Source organism: Xenopus laevis, chromosome 7L (assembly GCF_017654675.1).
Source record: "Xenopus laevis strain J_2021 chromosome 7L, Xenopus_laevis_v10.1, whole genome shotgun sequence".
Lineage (NCBI taxonomy): Eukaryota > Metazoa > Chordata > Amphibia > Anura > Pipidae > Xenopus > Xenopus laevis.
In genome coordinates, this window is record NC_054383.1 from 33,128,081 (window position 1) to 33,150,962 (window position 22,882).

At 36.3% G+C, this 22,882-nt stretch overlaps 1 protein-coding gene across 2 annotated transcripts in view; it reads right to left on the minus strand.

Moving 5' to 3' along the window:
* Positions 1-22,882, minus strand: part of htr7.L (5-hydroxytryptamine (serotonin) receptor 7, adenylate cyclase-coupled.L) — a 68,928-nt gene that overhangs the window by 44,312 nt on the left and 1,734 nt on the right. The window lies entirely within an intron of this gene.

A 22,882-nucleotide genomic window follows, 5' to 3' on the forward strand; every position in this document is an offset into this window, starting at 1 on the left:
TCAGTTACCGAGCATTCTGGATAACAGGTCCCATACCTGTATTATGTTCAAATAATCTTGTACTCGGGAATATCATATCATGCATTTATCTCTCAGAGAAGTTATGGAAGCCTACAAGGAAGCATCATTATTTGCATGTATGGTAGTAAAAATTATTATTAAAGAATGTTAATGTAATAAACAGTACCAGATCTAGTAACCCATAGCAACCAATTAGGAGGTGTCGTTTCCAGTAGTGATGGGCGAATTTATTAGCCAGGCGCGAATTTGCGGCGAATTTGCGCGATTCGCCGCCAGCGAATAAATTCGCAAAAACGCCCGCGAAAATTCGCCGGCGTCAAAAACATTTTTTCCGAAAAAACGGATGCCGGCGTCAAATAAAATTGTCGCCGGCGTCAAAAACGAGACGCCATTTTGCGCGAAATTCACAAATTTTCTTGCGAAGCGAAACGACGCAAATTCGCCCATCACTAGTTTCCAGAGAAGGGGTGCTTTAAAGGGATGGTTAACCAAGTTAACTTTTGGTATGTTTATAGAATGGCAAATTCTAACCAACTTTTCAATTGACCTTTTTTTATAGATTTTGAATTATTTGCGTTCTTCTTCATTTTAGGGGTTTATTCATCAAAGTTAGAGGTTTTTTTCCATGAAACATTTGAATTTTCGTGGGTATTTTTCATTCAAAACCTGAATTTTCTAGTTGAAAAAACAACTTTGAAAAATGTAACTTTTTTTTTAAAAAAAGTAGAATTTTTTGGAATTTATTATAAGATGCTAAAAATCTGAATCTGAAAATACTCCAGCTAAATCCTGTCGAGGTAATGTAGAAGTCAGGGAGATCTGCATTGTGATCTGCACTGGTTTTAGTATAATCCGATAAATTTGCATTGACGTGTCGACAATTCGATAAGGTTTTCAGAGCGTCCATTCGAAAAAGTTGCAAGATTTTTCTGATCAAGCTTTTTTTTTGACAAAAACGCATTTTTAGTGGTAAAAACTAAATTTATAATACCACGATGCTGCCAAAAAGCCTGAATACCAAAATCTGCCATCTAAGACCTTTCGAGGTCCTCTATAAGTCAATGGGAGAGGCACCAATCTCAATTTGAAGTTATCGTAGGCCACAAATCTGAGCGATATGGGGGAAAAAGCCAGAAAAATTTGTACAATTCGAATTTTATCTAGTTTTTTCATGCTATGATTAAATAGAGTTTTTTTATTAATAAATAAGATAAAATCAGGCATGGGAGTTTTATTGTGTTTTATTTTTTAAATAAAATATGAGATCAATTCGGATTTTAGTAAATAACCCATTTAAACATCAGAATCAAGAAAAGATTTTCAATAGACATGGGTAGATATTACCAAAATGATGCTGAACTCCAGGTCCACAAAGCACTGCATATTTTGACAGCGCTATATAAATAAAAGATGATGATGATGATGTCCTTCACCTTACAGCTTAGAGAGCAGAATTTCACTAAGAATTCTTTCGGAAAACAGGCTGGCACACTGGAACATGTGATAAATGAATGAACATAATTTATAAATCCTGCTTTCATTTATCACATTCCAGCCTGTTTTTATGAGAACTCTTTATGAGAAACATGTACATTATACATACGTAGGTAGCCAACTGTTCAAAATTTTGTAATTGTACCAATCTGACGAGATGTAAGTAGATATGTAAGAAATACATTTGCAGTGGAAATCGACTGCCTCTGCCTATTGCATACGATTGCACAATTGTCACTGACTCCTACTTTTTTTTTCTTGCAATTGCTTTGGCCATGACTACCATAAGGATTCGGAAATTAATTCAGTTCTCATTGTCTTATTGACAAAATATATTTAATACACAGATATACTGCACCTGACACAACAGCATTTTTGAAAGCTAGCAATTAATGTTGTTAATGAAGCTGTTTGTTCAAAATCAGGTCAGTGTTGATATACAGGAAAAAGATAAATGATTCCCGTTGCAGAAAAAAAAAAACGCACAATTTTGGATTAAATAGAGCTATATTGTTTAAAGCAGCCTTTTGCAAAAATAAATAAAAAAACGACACAATTCTAGCAGCTGTGGTAGTTCAAGCAAACAAGAGTTTGGGTCATTTGTTATAAATGGCTATGCCTAGCTTCTGGAAATGGGTCTTTTGTCCATAAAACAGCCAAATACAAGTTTTTCAAATGGACTAATTCATTATTTTAAAAATAGATAGTGGCACATAAAACATATTTCCACCAGTGCTATGCCAAGAAGTACTTATGATCAAGGCAAGTACCTCTTGTCTTAGCTCCCACCACCAAATCACTGTGCAGCAACTACAGCAGTAACCTCCTTCCCAGGGCCCGGCCAGCCGCCCCACCCCCCCACATTCGCGAGCACCTGACGAAGGAGATCGACAGAGGGGAGGAGAATGCGATGGAGGGGAAGGGAACAAGATAGAGAGGAGGAGAACGTGATGGAGGGGAGGAGGAGGATGTGACGGAGGGGAGGTGGAGAACGTGATGGAGGGGAGAGTGAGAGGAGGGAGGGGAGAGCGACGGAGGGATGGGTGACAGAGGGAAGGAAGGGGAGAAAGGGGTGCGAACCTGGCTTGGGGTAATAAGAAGACAATTTTAGAGGTAGCTGCCCAGTGCCCCCTATCATTACGCCGTAGGCAGCTGCCTCTTCTGTCTACCCCAAGTTCCGGCCCAAAGTTCAGTTTATTTTACCCTAACTGCATTCCCCTTGGCAATTGCTTAGGAACTTTCTACTCAATCCCTAGTTTCTGCTCTGATTTTCATGCACACACAGAGGCACATAAATATATGAATGAATCAGCATTGGGCGATGAAAGTGGTGGGGTTTAAATCTGTCTATATAAAAGTAATCATTTTGATCTCGTAAATTTTGGGAAGGTCCCCATAGGCTTTCCTAGCTTTTTTTGATTGAAGGAAAATCCTTCGTTCGATGGATTAAAATCCTTCGAAACGTTAGATTCGAAGGATCGAACGATTTTTCCTTTGATCGTTCGAACGAAGGAAATGCAGTAAATCGAAGGATTTTACTTCAACGGTCGAATATCGAGGATTAATTAACCCTCGATATTCAACCAATAGTAAATGTGCCCCTGTGTAAACCCAATAGGCTGATTTTCCCTCGAATTAGAATTAATTATACTGTATCTTAGTTGAATCAAGTACAAGCTACTGTTTTATTATTACAGAGAAAAAGGAAATCATTTTTAAAAATTTGGATTATTTGGATAAAATGGAGTCTATAGGAGCCTTTCAGTAATTTGTAGCTTTCTGGATAAAGGGTTTCAAGATAACTGATCCTATACCTGTACTAGATCTCATTTTTCCTGTTTGGGATACGAATATCAACATAAAAAAGACAATATTGGAGTGATAAACAGGTTGTATAGCATTAACTCTTCTATAGGTTCTATATAGAAAGTACATAAAATGTATATATATATATATATATATATATATATATATATATATATATATATATATATATATATATATATATATATATATATATATATATATATATATAATATATATATATATATATATGCGTGTGTGTATATACAATGTATATAACATGGAACAAGCTAGATAAATAACATAATGAAAAACGACATTAGAGGGTTTGCACAAGTTTAAATCTACTGTAACATCAATATTATGGGTTAATCATGCCAAAAGCTCCCACATTTTTCTGTATTTATTAGTTGATTAACTTGTTCTTTGTCCAGTGCTTTATTCATGTATAAAAACAGTGTAGAATTGGCATGCAAGACTCAACAGCTGCAAACCAAAAAATTCTACTACTGGTTTACATCTACAAGTGCAGACCATAAAACAAACATTTGTGGAAAATTGCATTTTTTCCAGAAACTTTGACACTGAATAAATTGGCCTTTAATCCTGTTTGGAAGTTAAAAATCCCTGGGAAGAAATTCTTCAAAGTGGTTATTTTAAATTAGAAAATGAATACTCTGTTTATGCATTTACATTCAGTGGAACTTATCCCTTTCAATCATTGGGATTTCTACCATTGACTTATATGCAACTTTGCCAAGTCTGAGATGCTGGATTTTCCGATTCAGACTTTTCCATCCTCTGGGTTTAATAAATTCCTTCCAAATTTTTCTGGTTTTTGGCATTCGGAGTTTAGTAAATAACCCCCTTAGACTTTCAATGCACAGTTGACATGAGGACCCTACCCCAAAGAGCTTACACTCTATTAGGAAAGGGAGACAGAAACAAAACAAGGAAGGGAACAAATGCATAGGTCAAGAGTGTTTTGTTGCAGAGGAAGACTAGAGGAAGACTAGAAGTGATTCTTCTAGGAAGTGATTTTTTATGGAGCTTAGAGAACAAGATTAATGTGGGAACTTTCTTGATCAAGGAAGTAAAGCATTTGAGAGGCACGGTACTACCAGCAAAAAAGTTTTTATGTGCAACTCAGATCTTGAGTTGAACTGGTCTATAGATTGTCTAAGCAGATTGCAGGGCCCAAGATCGAGTGTATTGGAAGATACTAGCAGATATATAGAAAGGAGCAGGGCTCTAATGAACAGGATAAGAATTTTAGATTTCGGGGGCTATTTACTAAAGATATTTTCTAGAATTTTTACACATTTATTATACCCCGATGCTGCAAAAATCTCAAACCTGTTGAGATCACATATGTCAGTGGCAGATGTCCCTATCCCAATTTGAAGATATTGTGGTTTGCGCTGGGTTTAGCTCAATAATCTGAAAAGCGTTAGGTTTTTGGGCAATAACCCGAAAAAAAAAACCGAGCGATTCAGGAGAAAAGTCTGGAAAAATTGTACGATTTGGGTTTTCACTTGATTGTATCAGGTATGAGAACTGTTATCCAGAATGCTCAGGACCTGGGGTTTTCCGGATAATGGATCTTTCTGCAATTAGGATTTCCATACCTATAGGTGGGAATGTAATATGTTTCTCTAGCGCAAAAAACCTGCTCAAAGACACCTACAAATATTAGCGAACATGTCAGTGCCGTTTTTGGCTGATTTAAAGTTTGCGGACAAATAGTTTGCAGTGGATTTAATAAAATGTCACAGTCGCAAAACAAACAAAACTCCAGAGCAGGTGATAACGCTAAACCATATTGTGCAATATGGACATCCATATGGATGGTCAGTCAGCAATGACCCGTTGATCTTAGATGAAGTGAGAGGGATCCGTGGTTCTTTTTCCTTTAAAGTCTGCTGATGGCCTCTCTAGCATCTGCAGATGAAATTTCTTTTTTGCCACAGGCCAATCAGCCTAAAAACACTGACCCCCAGAAATGGAATATATATGGTCAATCAGTATTGTCAAAACATGCCAAACAGTTCTACTAAATCTGGTTACTGTCAAACCAAAAGCCACCCAATAGGAATCTAATACAGACAAATCTGGCGTTCTGTGTGACAAAAAGGGGGTTATTTACCATATCTGAAAAAAATCTCATTATTTTCTGAAATCTACTCCAACCAAATCCGCAGGGGTTATTTTCCCTTATCTATCAATACATGTTCCCGAAAATGTCCTGTACGGGAAAAAACATGAAAAAAATCGTGAAAAATTTGAATTGTACGATTTTTTTGGGATTTTCTGCCTGAAAACTCCGAAATCCAGGGCAGTTCGGGATATCTTTGGGACTTCTTCCATTGATTTATATAAAACCTCAGCAGGTCTGAGATGCCGGATTTTCGGATTTGGACTTTTTCCATCCTCGGGGGTATAATAAATCCAGAACATTTTTGAGGTTTTTTCCCACTAAAAAAATCAGATTTAATAGCCGAAAAAAATAAAATGTTTCTAGTTTTTGGCATTTGGACTTTTATAAATGACCCCCAAACATTCTAATTTGTTGTCAGACCTAAAAACTACATAGAAAGACACATAGACGACCTAGAGATGTTACTTATAGTGCATCTTAACAGTGGAAACAATGGAAATTGTGATATAAATTAATTGTCCAGTTATAATAACAATAAGCAAAGGTTTAGCTGAAGGAAATAATCATTTGCCCACCTCCAGAGATCATTCAGTCCAATGCACATATGTATCACCTAATAATGATTTCCTAATGATCTTTTATATTAATGACATTCAGTAGTTATCATATTTGTTAATGTGATTGAATCAGATGAATCATCACGGGTGGCCACATTATTTGCACATAATCACAGAACAGCTTAGTTACTGAGGAACGTTCATAATAAACACATGACAACTATTCACTAGTGTGCAACCTATGTAAGTGATGGTCTATACACAGAGAGAGTTGACTATATGCAGTGAGATTGTAAGTCAATTTATTGTCTCTCTTTAAGGGGGCTATATTGTTTAGCAATTAGAGTAAGAGAGCCTTTGGTTGACCATTTGTGACCATCTTACAGTCCCATCAGATCATAGTTTGCTGCTCTAAAAATTAGGTTGAGCAATGCCTCCTAACAGCATGTGATAAGGAGTCACTTAAAATGTTTGTGCATTTACTGTAGTTGTTTCCATGCTGCCTATAAGAGTGCAAGGAGGTTTAGCATACAGTGGATGCTTTTGTCAAATGCAGCATTTTTATACACCTTTTGCCAATTTTTTAGGTTTTTTTTTAAGAGGGACTGCTGGTGCACGAGAAATCACGAAAAAAAGTTATTGCAGGAAAAATGCACACAGATTTTTTTATTGAAGAATTTTTTTTTGCCATGATTGTGGATATTGCCCTGAAAGAGCCAGATTCAATTCAGTAAGAAAAAGGTTTACCACGTGAAAACACATGGAGGAGATCCAATCTGAGAGGCAATAGAGTTCCGAAAAACTTATCTCATGGTTTAGCAAGTGAAAACTCTATTGAAGTCTATGGGGAAAAAACTGGAACTGATCCCTGGACCTCTCCCATTGACTTAAACAGCCATTCGGCAGGTTTTAGGTGATGAATAGTCGAATTTGAGTTCTTAAAGGGTTAGAGTATGATAAATCTCGAAAATCTATTTAGAATTCTTTTTAAAAACTCAAAACAAATTTGAATAACTCCCTAGTCTAATTTGACAGTTTTGACCATAAAAAAAATGCAAAATTTCAAATTCGACCCTTGATAAATCTGCCCCTTAGGGAGGTATTTACCAAAACATCCACAAATTTAGCTCATTTATCAAATAATCAACTCGAAAAAGTCTGTGTAGGAAAAGTCTAGATAAAATTTGAGATATTCGAGTTGTCGCCCGAAAACCCTGACTTTTTCGGATGATCCAGCACAGATGTCAAGAAACATCTTCAGGGATATCTGCTATTGACTTCTACTTGACCTTGACAGGTTTTTAGCTGGTGTATTTGCAGATTCGGATGTTCAGCAGCTTGCGGGAATAACAAATCTCTCTTTTTTTCCCTTTAAAAACTTGACCAGAAAAACATTGAGCTTTAATAAATAGGCTCCTAAGTGGTTGCCTCTAAAGTTGAACAACAAGGGCAACTGGACATTGAAGGGCAGATTTATTGAGGATCAAGTTGTATTTTCCAAGAAAATTTGAGTTTTGAAGGGTTTTTTAGTGTTGTTAACTCCGAACTCGCTGAATTGAGTTTATTTTTTCTTAAATAAGATACCATTCGAGATGTGAATTCATTTGAGGTATAAAAAAAATTTAAAATTCGACCTTTGATTAATAACCCCCTAAGAGTTTTTCTTGAAGACGTTTTCAAGAAAATAAATCTAAAAATGTCCAATTGCCTTTGACTTAATTCTACTAGATACTGTTTTTAGTGTAAAGGGTATCCCTCCTTTAAACACATATTTATTAATAACCATGTCTGTAAATATGTAATGACACATACAGTATGTATTTGATACCTACTGTCAGCTTAGTAATATTGTGTTGCACAAAATTATATATTATTGAGCACTGTAACAAGCAACAGAGAAAACTACATTTTGCATGTACAAAAAAATAATAAATGAGTCTCTATTCCCAGATTGTTCAGAAAACACCTGCAATGTTATTTCGGTCTTTAAAATGTGTTTGCGTTTGGCTTTCTATTATATATGGATCAGGTAGATAATACAAATAATCTTATACTCTCCACCAGCAGCTGCAAAGCATGTCTCATTCATTTATCATATAGACAAACAAGGTTTGCCTATAATTTATCAATGATGGCATCTTGAAGAGTTTATATTTTGAATTATCTTAGCATATAGTTAAAATGGGGCTAACCTTTCAACCTGATAATACTGGTACGGGTATAGGACCTGTTATCTAGAAAGCTCAGAACCTGGTGTTTTCCGGATAAAGGATCTTTCTGTAATTTGGATCTCCATCCTTAATTCTACCAAAAAGTAATTTAAACATTTTATAGTAAATAGTAGGATTATTTTGTCCCAATAAGGATTAATTAGCATTATCTTAGTTAGGATCAAGTATCAGGTACTGTTTTATTATTACAGACAGAAAGATAATAATTTAAAAAAAAATTGGATTATATGGATAAAATGGAGTCTATGGGAGACGACCTTTTAATAATTTGGAGATTTCTTGATAATGGATGTTTTCGATAACAGATCCCATACCTGTGTCTTTACTAAGGTTGTGCCCCAATATTTTGGATATGTTTATGTTGAAATGGAAGTGCCTAGGTAGTCCCAAATTATTGATATTATCATGACGCCCCTTAAGAAGAGAGACCTGTTCCTTTATTTTGTATCCTCATTGAGGTAAGGGAACAATAGGCCAAATTCAATTTCATGAGAAAAACTTAATCTTCTAATTCAGTTCCAAAATGTCCCACAAACTATGTTTTTACATTATAAACAATGAAATACATTTTTCTTACTGAATTTAATCAGGCCCGGTGTGTGTGCTTGTGTTCTAGATCAAAAGCTGAGGTCATATACCAACACCGGTCTGTAACTCTAGTCTCTATTAAAGAGATAAAGTGGAGTAAGTATCCCAATGGGAGGTCCGCTGAAATAGAAACCTTAACCTAGAGGCACCGTGTAACAATTTGAGAGAAAAATAAGATTCAAGAGCACTGTGTAGCCTGTTAGCCCCACTCGTTTTTACCTGTGAGCCAAATTCAAATGTAAAAAAAAGTTGGAGAACAACATAAGCATGTAAAAAGTTCCTAGGGTGCCAAATATGAGCTGTGATTGCCTTGGCTATTGGTAGCCCCTATGTGGACTTACAGTCTATGGGGGGGTCTATTTGGTAGTATATATTGTTTTTATACAACCAAAGCATCTGCTTTGAGGTCATTAGGAGCAACATCCAAGGGGTCGGAGAGCAATATGTTGCACATGAGCCACTGGTTGGGGATCACTGACATTATATAACTACACTGCTATTGAATCTTGCTAATATATTCTCTATACTTAAATATATTGTGATTTCCAAGGCAGTGTGCAAAAAACAGTTGCAATGCATTATGGTGCCTTTTCAGAAGCTATGCAGATTCTATTTGAATTAATTTTTTTGGAAATATAAGTTTTAAAACACAAGATTAAATATCTTGAAAAATATACCCTTATACTACACAAGAGCCATGGATATGCTACAATGATTGTGACAGAAAACACATCTGTCGTGTCTATGTACAAGGAAGTGTGATATGGGCTGCAGGGGGCAGGGTCGGACTGGAAGGCCTGGGGGCCACCGGGGCTACTGCCCCAGGGCCCCCCTCCGTGCCCAACCCTGTCGCGCTGGTGTGCGCCGTGGTTGTGCGCACGCGCACACACTAAATCTTTTTTTTTATTTAACAGGTGTTAAATTCATTACCAAATACCAAATAATTGTGTAACGCTTACTTGGGCTAGGCAGACCAAAAGGAGTTAATGTCCAGCTAGTGATTAGAGCATGGGTTACCTGTGACTCTAACACTTCAGGCTAGGGCCTTCGCTAAGTGGAAGATTCAAGGGGTGATGTAGTGTAACGACACCTACCATGGGCTACTGTGCAATAAAATATAAAATAATGGATGAATGGGCGCCAGGAGGTTCTTGTGTTGAAAACAAAGGAGTACCAATTTATTTGTACAAGACAAATATCCCACAGGATTACTTACAATTATGTGGCACATGCAGTATGTGAAATACCAGCGCACTAGGACAGGCAGATGAGTCAGCTACGAATGTGACTCCCATAAAGATGTAATCAAGGAGTAAGGCAGACCTCCAGGCAGATGTACCTTGAAGTGGTCCGGATCCCACCTAGGGGAGTAGTCAGGGAGAAGAAGTCTAAGCCTAACACCCTATCCACTGTGGTCCCTTCACTAAAGGCAATCTAGTAGCCTTGGAAAGATACTCCCTGCTACAGATCCTTGATGGAGCACAACACTGCTCTTTCTCTCTCCTCTCTATCTTACTCTCCTAGAGAGTCTATAACAGATTTAATCCTGTCTCTAGCTAACCTTATTCATTGGGTCCCTGGTCCCCGACTCAGACACTAGAGGTACTGGTCCCTCTAGGGCAATGGCTTTACTGGGCCTTGTTGTACCCAGGCTTAATGAAAACACCCAGATGGTAAGAACACCAGAAGATAAAGAGGAAGATCCACCCCTTTCCATACACTATATTAAGGTCTGTCAGGAAGTGGTCATTACACCTCTTGGCTAATAACTTAGATTGGTGAAAGCAAAATAGATACATGGGCTTTTGCCCAGCAACTAGGGAAAAGGAGGAAGGGTAGGAATTTAAAGCCATAGGGGCATTTTAACCCTATGGGTCCCTACAATTGTTTCCCATGTCTAAGGCTAATTTATAAGCAGACACCATTTCCCTTGGTGTTTGAAGGCCCTGTTTATTAGAAGTGTTTAATTTTAGCACGTATCTCTGTTGGTAAAGGCTAAAATTGTGTGAATATCTGAAAAACTGAAATAGTTAGCAAATCATTAGCTAATAGCCTATTATTTGTTGAAATACAAAAGACAAAGGAAGTCATGTTTGTTACATATTTAGAAGCATCTAAGATGTACAGAAATGAATCCAGCATGTCAAGCATTTGAGTAAATATTGTTTTATAAAAAATTTAGCCTCCCTTCAGAATAAATGTCTTATTATAAAATTCTCTATATAGCTTGTGATAAATTAATATTCACTAAACTCTTTCAATGTGAATCATTGCTTTGTTATAACAATTACACTGAGAGAAACAAAAGTCTGAAGTATTCAATCTATGAATAACATTCTCCAATTAAAATGATTTCTCTTTAGCATATTTTGTTTAGTCATAGCATCAGCATCTTCATGTTTTGTTTAATATCAATGTTAAAGCAAAAAAAAAACAAACATCTAATTTCCATATTTTGATCAGTTATACTGTAATAGGATATCATTTATCATATCCAAATATGATAATCATAACTGGATATCTTAATACAAAGTTAGCTTTATCCTATGAGGGCAAACATAAATTAAAGGATTCTTGATATATTCATGTGGTTCTTTTAGGAGAATGGGGGCTCATTCACTAATATAATATAAAACTGCACAAAGGTAGTCACCCTTAGAAACCAATAAACAATTCATTTTAATGAGCCTTTTACAAGATACACATAAACAACAAGTGCAATGAATAAATGTACAGGTATGTTATCCTGAATGCTCGTGACCTTGGGTTTTTTGGATAACTAATCTTTTCTTTTATTTGGATCCTTATATCATAATGTGGAAAAATATGTTTCAGAAGCGGTATAAAAACAGTGCAAAGATGCTTGTGACCGTTAGAGAACATGGGGACCTCGTTCCCCCATACATTTAACATATGGAACATAAACTATACACTAGGCTCATGTGTAGGGCATTAGAAAAACTCTATTTTCTTTATTAAGGTTCTATGTAGCACATAATAGTAAATTAACTCCGCAATCTTTAACTGCTGTTTAACTGCTTGTAAATTTTTGCATTTGTGCACAAGCTATCCATATTTAATGTGATGCCTATTTATATATAGGAGGGGTACTGTTGACGCTTGCCATTTCTCACAGTGACCAGCAGATGGCACTGTGCTAGAGTATAAAAGGCTCTGAAGCCATGCTTTCAGGGTCCATCTTGTGCTGGCTCTAGCCTGTGCAGGAGGCAGAGCTCGAGTGGAACCTAGACAGGTCAGTAAGAATAGGCTACTCACCCTTATAAATCACTCTAGGAGTGATAGTCAGTCAGATTATTTAGCTGAGCATTTTGAGGCTCCTACGAGGATTGTAGTGGGATTAAGATCCCAGGGTACTCATTGCCCAGAAGTAGGGACTAAGTGTACAGACCTAGGGTAGATAGATTTTTGCTGTTTGCATTAGCAACCAATATTACATTCCCCTCCCCATAGGGGCAAATCTAATAAAATTCACAAAGAGAACAAATTTGCGAATAAAGATTTGCATGTCATTATATAATATTCTTCATCTGGATTTTATTGCATTGCGAATCTTAATTGCAAATTGTGAACTTTTAAGACCTGCTTGAAGGTGGCGTAAACGTAACAACTTTTACATTAAGGAGTTTTATTACATACACTATACACTAACGGAAACTATAAAATTCGCAATCGCTGTCCTAATGTTGCTTGAGGGGCAAAGTGTTTGCAAAGGCAAAATTGGTCACTTTGTGAAAATATATTTGCATTTCGAACTAATTACAAACGATTTTTGCATTAGCGACTAATATGACATTCCCCCCAAAATAAGTTTCTGGCCAATATACATTCTGTGTACAGACTGACAAGTGGATTAAATAAAATGTAAATTTGAAGAAAAATTCTGATATACAGTCAGTAAAGAGGTAGTTCATCTTTAAGTTAACTTTTGGTATATTATAGAATGTCTAATTCTAAGCAGCTTTTCAGTTGGCCTTCATTTTTTCTTTTTAAAAGTTTTTGAATTAATTGCCTTCTTCCTCTTTCTAATCTTCAAATGGGGGTCACTGACCCAATCTATAAAACAAATGCTCTGTAAGGCTACAAATGTATTGTTATTGCTAATTTTTATTACTCATCTTTCTATTCATGCCCTCTCCTCTTCATATTCCAGTCTATTATTCAAATCAGGACATGGTTGCTTGGGTAATTTAGACCCTAGCAACCAGATTGCTGATACTGCAAACAGAATAAAAAAGAGCTACTGAATAAAAAGCTGAAAGCACGAATAATAAAAAATTAAAACCAGTTGCAAAGTGTCTCAAAATATCACTCTCTACATGAAACTAAAAGTTAATTTAAAGGTGAACAGCCCCTTGTCAAAGGTTATTTGTAAGTGTAACTGCAGCAGTAGTATCTGTCCCTTTCTGCTGTCCTGGTCCTGAGTCTTGAAACAATGTCACAGAGGCTCTCCTTGACCCATGACAGTTCTGATAATCAGCTTGCTACTGTTACACTGCTTCAAAAGTCTGAACCACCTGTGCAGAGAACAGACAGTGGATAAACAGATATTAGAAAGTTGCTTAGAGTGATATTTTCTTTCATTAGTCCAAAGACACTTTGGGGCAGATTTATCAAGGGTCGAAGTGAATTCGAGGGAATTTTCGAAGTAAAAAAATTCGAAATTCGAAGTAATTTTTTGGATACTTCGACCATCGAATAGGATACTACGACTTCGAATTTGGTTCGAAGTAAAATAGTTTGAATATTCGACCATTCAATAATTGAAGTACTGTCTCTTTAAAAAAAACTTCGACATCAATAGTTCGCCAAAATAAAATGCATTTTTCTAAGTTTTTTGTAGTCGAAGTAAAATCGTTCGATCGATCACTGAAATCGTTCGATCGAACGATTTTACTTTGACCGCAAAACGGTCAAATTCGGTAAAAGAAACTTCGATATTCGAAGTCGAAGTATAGCCATTCGATGGTCGAATTTCGAAGTATATTTCACTTCGAAATTCGACCTTTGCTAAATCTGCCTCTTTGGGTTGGTATTTACTAAAATGTATCTCGTTTTTTATTTAAAACAAGATTGACCTAACTGCCATCCATGAATTTAACAAGTTTTTCAAAATTTATCGGACGAAAACCAGCATGGATCAAGATCTCAAGAAACATCATCAGGGACATCTGCCATTGACTTCCACATGACCTCAACAGGTTTTATCTGGAGTATTTTAGGATTTAGATTTTTAGCAGCTTTGGGGTATAAAAAAATCTCCAAAAAGTAGAGATTACCCTTTAAAATCTCAACCAGAAAAAATTGTGGTTTAATAAATGGGCCCCTTTAAGTCTGAATCTGTGACTCAAGGTGGTTTAGCATCTAAATCACTTTTTAGCAACAGCTAAGGAAAAGAATATAATTAGAGATGGGAACACATAATTATATCTTGCAAATATGCTTCTTGTAAATGTTTATGTGACTGTTTCTCAGAAAACATGGTGTTCACTTGTAAATATTACAACTTTAACAATAAAAATCCAGGAAACAAACTTATGGGGTCATTGATAATAATTATGTTATTTGAAAGCTTATTTTTAAAATATGAAGAATTCCATTCTTGCATATACAGAATATATTCAAACACTATGGAGCGGATTTATTAAGGGTCAAATTGAAAATTCTAATTTTCATATTTTTTTTATTGTCAAAACTTTCAAATTCGACTAGGGAATTATCCAAACTTGATTCGGGTTTTTTTTTAAAAGAAATTTAATTTATTTTCAAGCTTTATCATACTGTGGCCCTTTAAGAATTCAAATTCAACTATTCTCCACCTTAAACCTGCCGAATTACTGTATAAGTCAATGGGAGAGGTGCAGTGACCTGCCATGAGTTTTTTTTTTCTGCGAAAAAATAGAATCCAGTTTGGTTGAATTCGAATCAAATTCAATTAGAATTTTCAGGTCGGTAAAATTATATATTTTATATAAATAAATACATTTTCCCCAATTGAATTTCAAATAAAATTGAATTGATGTGAGTTAAAAAAAAAAACTCACATGAATTCAAAATAATGGTTACCTGTTCCGGAGCTGGGGGGGGGGGGAAGGATGGGTAACTGACCCCCTTGCCAAACAGGGCCTGTAGCATCAGGTGCAACTGTGGCTAACACACCTCATAGAGTGGATGGAATTATGGGGAAAAAAATGTTGCAAATGAGCACAGAGAATGCCAATTTGCATCCAAAACTGCAGTTAGCACATTGCACTTGTAAATGACTGCTCTAGTTGTGAACATATTAACCCTTCTCTAACACAATTCCAATTTTACTTTTACCTAATCATAGTAACATAGTAAGTAAGGTTGAAAAAAGACACGTTCATCAAGTTCAACCTTTTTTTCTTTTTTTTTTATTATATCTGCTAGTTGATCCAGAGGAAGGCAAAAAAACCCATCTGAAGCCTCACCAATTTGCCTCAGAGGGGGAAAAAATTCCTTCCTGACTCCAAAATGGCAATCGGACTAGTCCCTGGATCAACTTGTACTATGAGTTATCTGCCATAACCCTGTATTACCTCGCTTGCTAAAAAGCCATCCAACCCCTTCTTAAAGCTATCTAATGTATCAGCCTGTACAACTGATTCAGGGAGAGAATTCCACATCTTCAGAGCTCTCACTGTAAAAAACCCCTTCCGAATATTTAGGCAGAACCTCTTTTCTTCTAATCGGAATATCAACATTGAATCTCATTTGCCACTTAGCTGCCCAGATCACCAGTTTGTCAAGATCATGTTGCAAGGATGCCACATCCTGGATGGAATTAATTGGGCTGGATAGTTTTGTGTCATCTGCAAACACTGATACATTACTTACAACAACAATCCAAAAGAAAAGAAGAAATGGATCAGCACTTTGCTATATAAATAAAAGCAATAATTTTTTTTTTTACTTGCTAAAAAAAATCTTATTCTACAAAATATTTCATATATTTGCCGGTGTATCCTCCTTCCGGAATTCGGATCTTGTCAATATGTTATAATTAGTGATGGGTGAATTTGGGGCATTTCTCTTCGCCAAAGAATTTGCGAATTTCCCACGAAACTGCAAAAAATTTGCTAAACGGCGCCAGCGTCTCGTTTTTGACGCCGATGTAGGTTTATTTTGGATGCCGGCATCTGTTTTTGGCGAAATTGCGCCAGCGTCCATTTTTTTTACGCCAGCTAATTTTCGTGGCGGTTTTGCGTATTTATTCGCCGGCGGCGAATCACGGGAATTCACCAAGAAATTCGCGACTGCCTAAAAAATTCGCCCATCACTAGTTAAAATGTCAGTAGAATTACTTTTCCTTAGAAATGAATTACCAAAGTCATTTACTTGAAATGTGACAAGTTGCTCCTGACAACCATCATACAAAACAGAAAAACCATTATTGATGACACAAATTACACATTATTCCTTGACCCTCACAGTGATTGGAATATAAATTAGAATGGCATTGTGTAACCAAGGGATCCCCAACCTTTTGAACCCGTGAGCAACATTCAGAAGTAAAAAGAGTTGGGGAGCAACACTAGCATGAAAAATGTTCTTTGGGTGCCAAATGAGGGATGTGATTGGCCATTCTGTAGCCCCTATGTGGACTGTAAACCTACATTGAGTCTCTGTTTGGCAGTTAGCAGTTTTCATACAACCAAAACTTGCCTCCAAGCCTGGAATTCAAAAATAACACCTGCTTTGAGGCCACGGGGAGCAACATCCAAGGGGTTGGAGAGCAACATGTTACTCATGAGCCACTGGTTGGGGATCAAAAAATTTGAGGTTTTTTTACTATAAAATCCGAATCTTTAGTGTGAAAAAAAATAGAAGAGATTTTTTCGAGATTTATTATACCCTGAGGATGCAAAAAGTTAGAATCCGAAAGTCTGCCATATCAGACCTGTCGAGGTTGTATATAATTCAAGGGGAGAGGTCCCTATCCTTGATAGTACAATTTGGAAGTTTCTGTGGTTTGTGCTGGAATTAGCCTGAAAATCCGATGATTTTGATTGGAGAGATTCAGGAAAAAACTCCGAAACAACCATATGATTCAGGTTTTACCTGGATTATATTGAGTTTTCCTCTGATCTGAATAAATCGTGCTTTTTAAATAATAAATAAGGTCAAATCGTGGATTCTTGTTTGGTCGGACTTTTTTATTTTAAAAAAATCAGAAAAATTCAGATTTTGAGAAACAACCCCATAATGTCTAAGTTTTGCCAAAGTGAATAATGCCCCTTTAACTGGTTTTGTGACTGCCATCTGGGATTGACTATCTTTGTACAATGTTCAGTATGTTAATGGCAGTGAACTAATCAAGACCAATAGCAGTCAGGGGTTGGTAATGTTTAAAAAATAGTGATGGGCGAATTTATTTGCCAGGCGATTTACGGCGAATTTGCGTGATTCATCGCCGGTGAATAAATTCGCAAAACGGCTGCGAAAATTCACTGGCGAAAATTCACCGGCGTAAAAAAAAAATGTCCAAAAAGCGGACGCCGGTGTCAAAAATGGACGCCAGCGTAAAAAAAAAGGATGCCGGCGTCAAAAACGAGATGCTGATGCAGTTTCGCGAATTTTTTGCCATTTTGCGAATTTCACGGGAAATTCGAGAATTTTTCGGAAAAAGCGAAACGGCGCAAATTCGCCCATCAATATTAAAAACCTTAAAGTCTATGGAGCATTGGCAGATAAGAAATTGAAGAGAAGCCACAACATGAATGTAGAGAGGAGCAGCAGGATGCAATACTGTGCAAATTAAACCTTTTTTTTTTTTAATAAATAAGTACCCAAGAAGTATCTTCGATAGCAATATAGTTTTGATCAATTGAAACCATATAATCCATAGCAATGGGGTCATGTTCTAGGGGGGAAGTAGGACAAATTGTGAATTTTCATAAATTAATTTGCAGGCATCAAATCTCCATTTAACTACTAACACATATCCATGTCACAGTATCCTGAAGTGAACAGATTATTTGCTTACAGGCACAGCAGATAGAATGGAAATAAACCAGAGATCTTAAATTATTTAACTTGAGCAAATCTAGCATTCAGGGGTTTTTATAATACATTAGACAATGTTAATAACACTGGATTTATTTTATAGCCCTTGCATATGCATGCTTGTTTTACAAGTAGAAAATCATTCACAAGGAACACTAAATACCCCAAATGTAAGTAAAGATGCCAGTGAAAATAATCCCTAATGGCACTAAATAAATTGTGTTCTTCACCACATATTGAGAAAATATAGTTTTGATTACCGATATTTGGGCAGATTCGATTCAGTAAGAAAAAGTTATCTCATGGTTTATCACGTGAAAACTCATGGACGAGATTTAATTCAAGAAGAAGAAAATTTTCTCCTAATAGACTTGTCTCCCATAGACTTCAATAGAGTTTTGAGGTGATAAACTGTGAGATAAGTTTTTCCTGAATTGATTTGCAGCTCACATTGAATCTTGTCCATGAGTTTTCACGTTTTAAACCTTTTTCTGACTGAGTTGAATCTGGCCCATTATATGGTAATGTAGTTTCAAAAGGGCATATAGATAGCAGATACAAAACCAAGATGAAATGGGACAAAGCAGGCATGGATTCAATTAGAAAATCATTTAGTTTGGGCGTAGAAATAGTTCTATGATGCAAGGATGTTTTATGAATTTATTCTTGATGTTCTTGGACCACAGTTCTAATCATGATTTAACCCTTGAGACAAGGATGGAGTTATAGTCCCCTTGAACATAAACACATTGGGGAAAATTCACTAAAGGGCGAAGTGACGGCATTTCGGCACTTTGTCGATTTACTAACGGTAGTTGGCGTAATTTCACTGGCGTAATTTCGCACTCTAACGTGTTACCACGCAAATTTACTAAGTTTTGGATTTTACTGGCCGTTACCTCTATCGCCAGACTTGCCTTCGCCACCTCAGACCAGGCAAAGTGCAAAAGAGTAGATAGGAGTTCCTCAAAAAATAGTTGAACATTTTTCAAAGTCCCAAAAAACGCTGGTGACTTTCCTATTTAAAGGGTGATAGACTGAAAAAGATTGTACATTTTTTTTATGGGTACCCTCCTTCCCCCCTGCATTTGCTAACATATGACACCTAAACTATACTGTGGGCACATGTGTAGGGCATTATAACAACTTTATATAATTTTATTAAGGTTCCCTGGCCTTGTGTAGTGTAATGTATTTGCTGCAGCATATACGGCCATTGTATTTTAACTGCACGCTGTATGCTAATTAGCTAATTAACTGCTGAGCGTTGAGCATAATTTCAGTGGCGTAATTTCGCCAGCATTCCATACCCAGTGCGCAACTTTGGCTCTTTGTGAATTAGCGTTGTCCAGGTGAATTTACGCCTGGTGAAGTGTTGCGATGTGCGAGAAGCCAGCGCTGGCGAATTTTCGCCGGTTAGTGAATTTGCCCAATTGCCTATACCCCCAAAAAATGATGTCACCAAAGGTATTTTAGATCAGGTATCTCAACCTGAAGCACCATGCAACTTCAAAAATATGACTACTGACTTCTGGTGGTAATCTATATTTTAAATGTGTGTTCAAAATGCACCAAATAACAGTCTTAAAATATTCCACCTGTGCCAAATGCTTTGTACACATTGTACAATGACCAAAATAATATGATGCAGCCAGAGTATTTTGATGCGTTTGCAATCACCACGACATCTATCCACCATAGCAATGTTATGCTCCCCATTGGGTTCAAGTTGCAAAGCATTTTAATCATAGAACAAATCTAGTGTTATGTGGCCCAAGGTTCATCACATTCTATGTAGAATAGAACATCTTTGCCATCAATATAAGTAGTGAAAAACCAAATTTTTCACTGCTCATATTAGCCTAAAGGTGGTCATAGACACACAGATCCGATCGTACGAATCGAGGATTCGTACGATTTTCGGATCATGTGTGGCGTGTGCCGACATCTTTCGTCCAGTGGAGATCGGTCGTTTGCTCGATCGGTCAGGTTTGATAAGGCCGAACGATCAGATTACCCCCGATATAGCCATGCCTGTTATTGGCATATCGGGGAAAGATCCGCTCGTTTGGCAACATCGCCAAACGAGCGGCTCTTTGCATCTATGGCCACCTTAAGTTACCACTCCTGACTACAAATTGAAGTTACTTTGGGCAAAAGCTCAAGCGTTGACACATTGTAGCCAGCTGTGAATGAGCAGTATCAACGACAAGAACTGCTTTGCCCTGCATAAATATAGTTGTGCAAGTGACATATGGCCCTATTCTTTTGATGCAACTGAAGGACTGATCAGAGCTGTGCTATTATATGGAAGTGCAAAGAGCGCTGTTTGACAGAAGTACCTTTAATGAATAGTTTTATGCACAATTCAGTGGGAGAAAAAGTGCACTTTGCTCACTGTACTTGCAGACATAAATGAGCCCTTATGTGTTCTCTAATAAATGGGCCCTTATGTGTTCTCTAATATAAATATGTTAAAACAGTAGGTGTTTCGATTTACTGGATTTTATTGGATTTTCTGGACAATACAGTGAATAAAGGCTGTCTGTGAACACCGGAATCCGCAGGGGAGCCCTGTGCACCCGAGTGTAGCCACGGCTTTTAAGGTTCCAACTGACGCGTACGTTACAAAGGTACTGTTTTAGTGTCTTCAATTTTAAAAATGGAAATTATTGAAAAAAAGACTCTACAGAAGATGGCCTTCACATTGGCCTTCATTGTGTTTCCAGATAAGAGATCCCATAGTTTCTGTATTCTAACAAAAGGAGAAGGCAATAGCAAAGGGCAGACAAAAACTCCTTTATAGTGCAATTAATTTACAAATAATTTTAAGATCACTAATAATGTTTAATTGTCTCCTGGAAAGTTACTTAGACTTACATTTTCTTTCTCTATGCATTAAAGAGATAGTAAAGATAATAATATCAAATTAATGCCAAAGATTGTAAAATAAAATGCCTAGTATATACTATTTAATGTATAACCAAGAATACAACATAGCCATTGTTATTATAAAATAGAAACACAGCAGCCTTAATAAGATCCAGTCTCTGAGTCACTATGCTTATGAATAGTTAATGAACAATTTGAAAGGACATCATATTTTTTCATAAATAGGGCACAAACTGAGTGTGAAAGTGTTCCATTTTCCTCTAATTGAACTACATCATATTATGGTTAAAACATTCAGCAGCTAAAAAACATTATTGAACTGATTACTCAGACTGTGGTATGAAATAATTTTACAAGAATTGCTGCTGAACTAGAAGGTCTTCTGAGCAAGGATACCATGCCTGACTGCTGAGTCTCAATTTCGCTAAATCTTTTCAGCTTTTTGCATTCCCTGTAAATTAATACATTGGTTTTAAACTGATTTCCAGAGTTTAGATGTGTGACGTAAGAGAAGAGCCACACTGAAGTATTTTCATTTTGGGACTGTTGGGAATGTTCACTGATTTCCATTCAACATGAGCAAGCAACTAAAATACTATAGTGTCAACCTTCCATTACCTTCACCAGTAAGGTTTAATCTGGGCCCTGATATCTGTTGTTGAACCTCAGCTGAAGTATTCCTCAACAGTTTTTGGCTGTCAGTATAGTGCAGGAGTTGTTTGTTCAACAAGATGCTGCTCTACTGGAACAGGAGGGTGAAAATACTTGTTGGACTTTCTAGTATTTAAGTTAAATACAGGTATGGGACCTGTTATCCAGAATGCTCGGGACATCAGTTTTCTGGATAATGGATATTTACGTAATTAGGATCTTCATACCTTGAGGGGTAGATTTATCAAAGGTCCAATTTTGAATTTGAAAAACTTCAAAATTCAAATTCCAAAAAGACCAACCAAAATGAAATCAAAGTGTTTTTTTTGGCCGAATAGGTCCGTTTTCAATCAAATAGGTCAGTTTTCGATTGAATTTGAATAGCACGAATCGAAGTTATAGCACATTCAAATCGTACGATTCAAAGTTTTTCCCCAAAAAAGACTTTGATTTTTCAAAGTCCACCAATTGAGGTTCCCCATAGGCTAAAACAGCAATTCGGCAGGTTATAGATGGCGAATGGTCATAGTCAAATTTTTTAAAGAGACAGTACATAAATTTCAAAATTCGAATTTTTGAATTTTTTTCAAATTTGAATAGAATTTGGACTATTCCCTAATCGAAGTACACAAAAATTAGCTCGAAATTTGAATTTTCACTTTGACCTTTGATACATTTGCCCCTAAGTGTACTAGAAAATCATCTAAATATCAAATATACCATTTTGCTTCCAATAAGGATTCATTATATCTTAGTTGGGATTAAGTACAAGGTACTGTTTTATTATATCAGAAAAAGGGAAATCATTTCTAAAAATTTTGATTATTTGGATAAAATGGAGAATGGGAAATGGCCTTTCCGTAATTCAGAGCATTTCCGGGTTATGGGTTTCTGGATAACAGATCCCACACTCATACCTATAATTATAGCTCTAAGGAATCGTTGAATCACTGACAGCAAATGTTTTGGGGTAAATGTAATGAAAATCATAAATGAAAAAAGAATTCTATGAAATAAGAACAAAAATTCGCATTTTGCATGTCATAATCGCCTAACAGTTATTAAATTGCAGAATGCATTGTAAGGTGTTATTATAATGTCAAAAATCATTTTTCTCTAAGAATTGCTATTACATACATACAATACATAAAATTTGCAATTTTTCTTCCAACACGGCATATGATGGTGTTAGCAAAAGCTACTTTTATTAATGACTTTAATTACATTCCCCCATTAATTTTTAAAACTTACAAAGAATCACAGAATGAAATCCAGCATGTGAAAGAATTATCTAGGACTATACATAGAGCCTGAGAAACACTCTTGGTAACATGCAAATTGAAATCTTTCCAAGATTCAGCTTAAATCATAGTAATTTTTCACCAACTAATGCTTTATCGGGAATCTAATAACATAGATAGAATGAATGGGAGGAAACGGCA